Raw genomic sequence first — 5,074 nt, 5'->3', positions numbered from 1 at the left:
GCAGATCACAAAGCCTCCTGGATGATAAAAGTCACTTGCTTCTCAACCTGTGCTACCTGCCAGGAAAACCCACTTGGTTGGGCCCCTGCTCCCACCCGGGTCCCCTTTCCACGCGCCCGTCCCTTCGTGGGCTGTGGGCTCTCTGCTGCGTTCCTGAAGTGCGGGGCTAGGAAGCCAGGTCGCGGCTCAAGAGCCCAAGATGCCATCGATCGGCGCCCCCCGACGTACAGGTGAGTGGATTCTCTTGTGCCCACAGGGCCTCTCCCAGCCCAGAAACCACCTGAGCCTTCCCCTTCCCTCCTTCCTCCTTGCCCAGGCCTTCGGGACACCCCAGCCTTCAGGGACAGTGCTCGGTGACCCGCAGTGGCCCTCCAATGACAGAGATCTAACCCCCCTCACTCTTGGTGGGTGTTTACAGAACAATAGGAAAGCAAGGTGAGTGTGCAGGAGGGCCTGGCCGTCCTGCCCCCCCCCCCCCCCCCCCCGGGTGTGGGTTCTGAGGGGCGGAGCCAGGCGCCCGAGCCCTCGCTCCATTGGTCGGACCCAGCAGGTAACCCGAAGCCCTGCTGAGAGGTGCATAAATAAAGAGTGAAACTAGTACCACCTCCTTGAAAGGGGCTGAGTCCTTCTTCACCTTTGCCTTGGAAAAACCCGTTTCTCTCTTTTATTGTCTCTTACCTATTTCTCAACCTTCTATTTCCAAAAGCCCCACGGAGCCCTGCCACATGCTGCAAACCCTCTCTTCCAGCTACTGCTGCTCTCTCTAATCCAGTTCCACTCTTCCCTGCTTCCATGTTCTTTTTTTCTTAAAGGGAGGATGACTCTTCAGGACCGGCCCCCACCCCACCCCCCCTCGGGAACAGGCCTGCTCCACTGGATCCGACACAGTAAGTGTTTCTCCTTTCTTAGCTCCAGCCGTCCAACCCCAGGAGTGAACGAACATCCCGAGACTCGGAATTCCTTCTCTTCCTCTCATACACCTGAGTCTCCAGCCATCTCTTTGTTCTGAGTGATCTTATGGGAAAAAAAAAAAAAAAAAAGCCTATTTATTATTTTGCATCAAGCTCCGAGAAGGTACGGACACGCATGCTTCCAGGTGAGTCTGAAATCTGTGATTTGGGGTGCTTCGGAAAACCCAAGCCGAGCGCCTGTACCAGGAGGATCTCTGGACAGTTAAAGAGAAGATTATGGGCCGTGGAAAGAAGCCACACTCACTGGAGGTTGATTATCCACTTCTTCCAAAGCTAAAATAGGAGGACCTACTTCATTTTACCCAAATCCCAGGCCAGTTCTACGTTTGGGGGTGGGGGGCAGTTTCCCACGGTCTCAGGCAATAATTGTCACCGATAATGGGAATTGGGGTGGTAAGGTGGGTGCCGAGCAGTTAAGTACCAAGATTACAGTTCTTTCTAGATTTCACGGCGATTTGCCCAACTAGAGGAATGGGGTGGGGCGGGGGAGGGGGTGCAGTCCTGGCCTCTCAGGGCTGGGCCGCAGGGTACGACTATAACAAGAAATTTCAGGACCCGACTCCATTCTTCGGTTCTTGTGTCCACGTTGGTCTTATTGGGAAGCCGTGTGGGGCACAGGTCCCGGGGCAGTTGGGGAACAGGAGAGCAGTCATCGGGTGAACTTACTCTAAAACCAGCACAGGAACAATTTGCTTCTCTGACCCAACCCTACAACTGCAGGTGGCCAAGGAGAAAGCACTGGGCCATCGAGTTGACAAAGGCATGGTGGGTAGAGAATCTTGAACTCTAGGGATGGGGTCCAGGCTGGGTCTAGGCTCCTGATGCAGGTTCTAGGCTCATCTTCCCTTGTCTCTGCCTTGCCTTGCGGCAGGTCTGTAGGGCAAGGGTCAATGATACCTCCTGTTTGTATGGCCTTGCACAGCTAAAGTGCTTTGACAGACACTGTCCTCTCTGGGGGATCCACTGTAGAGGCTAAAAACCCTACACGAGGGTGAGAGTCTGCACCCTCCAAGTGAGGCCTTGAAGAATCTGGTGGACCGTACATGTTGGGAGGGTAAGGGTGGCGTCGTGAGGGTCTGAAAGGAGACCAATGGGGCCCTTTGCTGTCCGAGTTGGACTGAAATCCAAGGAGAAAGCAAAGGATCCTTCCATTCCCCAGACTATTTCCTCCCACCATCTTCTGCTATCACTTCTCAGAGCCAGCCGGGCCAGTCTCTGGTTTCCCTGGCTGTGAAATGGGCCACAGGCAGTGCAGGATTATAAGGTCCAAATAATGCACAGGCAGGGTGCGTGTCTCTCTCGTGATTGAGAATCGTGAGTATTTATGAAGAACGCTGAGTGGGGGAGGATGGGCCCTCCTTCTTCCCCTTGGTACCCAGCTCCCTGCCCCCAGCACCACCCGTGTTCACCCTGACCAAGGACAGCCAGGCTCTGCTTCAGCAAGAGCTGCGACAGCCTAGCCCTTGTTCCAGAGCCCTATGCCCAGGGGGCTGGATCTTGGGGGAGGAGCCACAACCTAAGCTAGGGCCTCCCTGTATCGGGTCAGGACAAGCCCCAGGAAGAAAGTATTCCAAACAACAGGGTGGATCTGCCCAAACCCACCCAGTCTGTACGTTGGTGCTGAGAACAGCCTTTTATGGGGCTTATACTGAGCCACAGGCGTGCCCGGACACAGCAAGGAAGAGGCCAGAGCAGCAACTAAGCAGCAACTGGAGCATGGGCATTGCTTTTAAGAGGACAGAAAGCCTCTGAGGCTTCCATCCTCCCTGTCTAGGTCAGCTTCTGCGAGCCAGGCCACCGCCTCCCGCCGCACATGCCCCAACGCCATGCCCAGAGAATATGGGATTGTTCCCATGATTTGGCCCAGGATGTGGAGTCACCGGAAAGTAGACATCCTAGATAAGTCCGAAGGGGTGAGACCAAGGAGTCTCCCCCTGCTTTGCCCACTCCTGCCCTCAGGAATGGGCCTGGCTCCCCACCCCACCCCACCCCACTGCCACCCAGGCATCCTGGTCCCTCCACAGCTCCGCACCCACCTCCGCTGGGTTTCCTACTGGCAGACGGGCCTACAGAGTACAGTTCATGCTCTTTGGATGCTGCATTCTGGAAAGAATGCGTCCCATCCCCTTGGTAAACAAGTTCCTTAGAGATGGATTTTTCTCAAGCAATTTCAGAGCACCTGCACCCCCCAGCCAGGACCAACCAGATGGAGCTCAGGTCTGGCGCACACAGGGGACATAGACGAGGGAGACGATAACCAGCATCCCAACCGGGGAAATGCAGAGAAGGTTCTCCCGTGGACTGCCCTGCGGGTGAGAAAGAGCAAGAGTCCCCAGCCCCCAGCCCCAGCCCTGCCACTCAGCCCGGCCTGCCTGGGCGACGGGCATGGGGGTGTCTGGGTCCTGGGTGGGCCGGCTCCTGCAGCCTCCCGGGTGATCCTGGGAGGGCTGCACGCTTGCACGTCCTCCGCATCTCCCGACACTGTCCCAGAGATCCTGCAGGCCCTTGTCTGGGCAGTACCCCGCCATGCAGAGGCCAGGGTGGCCATGCGGCCCGCCCCTGAGAAAGAGCCCCAGACAATCCATGTGTTTCTCTTGTCCTTCATTCCACCGGAGTCTGTCTCGTACCCAACCAGATTTCAGTGGAGTGAAGTTCAGGAGGCGTGGACCTGACACCGCAGCGGCCGCAGCAGCAGCAAGAGTAGCTCTGACTGAGAAGAGGAAAGGCCCAGGGAGGGATGTGGGTGCGGAAAGGAGACATCTGGAGCGCATCTCCCCCTGCAGAGGGGCTGGGGGCTGGGCGGTGGGCAGATTGCAAAAGACACCCCAGATGGGAGCCGTGGATTCCTTCTTGTCTCAAAGTGATGCGATGGAAATGTGTGTGTGGTTTTTTTTTTCTGTAACTTCTACAAATTAAAAGTTGTCTGTGTGCTGGAAAGCCTGCCTCTGTGATTCATGCTGTGGGATGAGGACTCCCTGGCCTTCTAAGTCACCTCCCCTTTGGGCTAAAATGGACACAGGCCCCCCTCTCTCTCCTGGGGTTCTCCAGGCAGGTGGCTGGAGCCCTAGTCGCAAGCCATAGGGGGCCCCTGTTGCCCTCAGGCTCTGGAGGCGCCCGCAGGACCTGCAGCACTGGGTAAAAAACCCGATTAAGATTTCTTTAAACCCATTTATATTGTAATAAAATAAATGTAAATAAGATTTAAGTGAAGGCAGATTGCAGATCTTTCAGATGCTATACAAGCTATATCTCGTATCGTATGGGTGTAAATTCTGCAAAGGTTAATGCACTTAAACATACTTGACACATAAAAATGTCAGATCCAACATTAATCATTTACCAATTGTAATTGCCTTTATATGGGTCTTTTCTCTCTAAGACATATGCTTAAAACACCAGGCTCAGTAGAAATCTGGGAGGAAAAAAACAAATAATACTTCTCAGCTGTCAGGGTCTATGATTTGCTTTGATAGATTTAGCACTGATTTCATTGGTTTCACAAGCCTGTGGATTTTCTTTTTAATCCCTTATCTCTCCTTTAGGGAAGGAGAAGGTTGTGGGGAGGAGGGAGTGACCCTAGTCCAAAGGAAGCCCCCCAAGTTATGGAGGAGATGCCCAGGCCTTTGTGTTGTCAGTTCCTTAGGTAAACGAGGTCTCCTTCAGGGAGCCAGTCAGGCTAAAGAGACAAACTGAACAAAGCCTTGCTCTGACAAGTCTTCAGAAAAACCGGTTTTCACCTCCAGAATGCGCCTGGGGCAGCAAAACTCAATAGCTACCCCTCCCTGAGTGGTGCTTTTTCTTAGGAGCCAGTGTAAAGAAGATTCCAGCTTTGCCCTTAGTTACATGTCACTGGGGTCTCAGAGCCCCTCCCCCCGCCAGTGACCTCCCAGGGCCTCTTCACCCCTTCCCTCCCCTCCCTGGGACTCCACCCCTGAGGGATACAGGCCTCCCAGACTGTGGGCGGGAGCCCAAAGGAGTAAGCATTTCCGCACCATATCTTCATGCTTTGAGTCCATATGGATCCAGACAGACCCTTGCTCCTGCCACCCTTGCTTGTGCAACCTGAGGCCCAGGGACAACAGCAGGGGGAGGAGGCCAAGCCA

The 5,074-nt window shown here is 54.7% G+C and overlaps 1 long non-coding RNA gene across 1 annotated transcript; it reads left to right on the top strand.

Annotated features, from left to right (window-relative positions):
- Positions 1 to 620: 620 nt before the first annotated feature.
- LOC129505925 (uncharacterized) lies at positions 621 to 4,171 on the top strand. Its single transcript, XR_008663635.1, has 2 exons — positions 621 to 3,283; positions 3,607 to 4,171. It is a non-coding gene; the product is annotated as an uncharacterized LOC129505925 (long non-coding RNA).
- The last annotated feature ends 903 nt before the right edge of the window (positions 4,172 to 5,074 follow it).

The sequence above is a fragment of the Nyctereutes procyonoides genome, unplaced genomic scaffold (genome assembly GCF_905146905.1).
Source record: "Nyctereutes procyonoides isolate TBG_1078 unplaced genomic scaffold, NYPRO_anot_genome, whole genome shotgun sequence".
Lineage (NCBI taxonomy): Eukaryota > Metazoa > Chordata > Mammalia > Carnivora > Canidae > Nyctereutes > Nyctereutes procyonoides.
The sequence above is the reverse complement of the archived record's forward strand: the minus strand, read 5'-3'. Positions and strand labels throughout refer to the sequence as shown.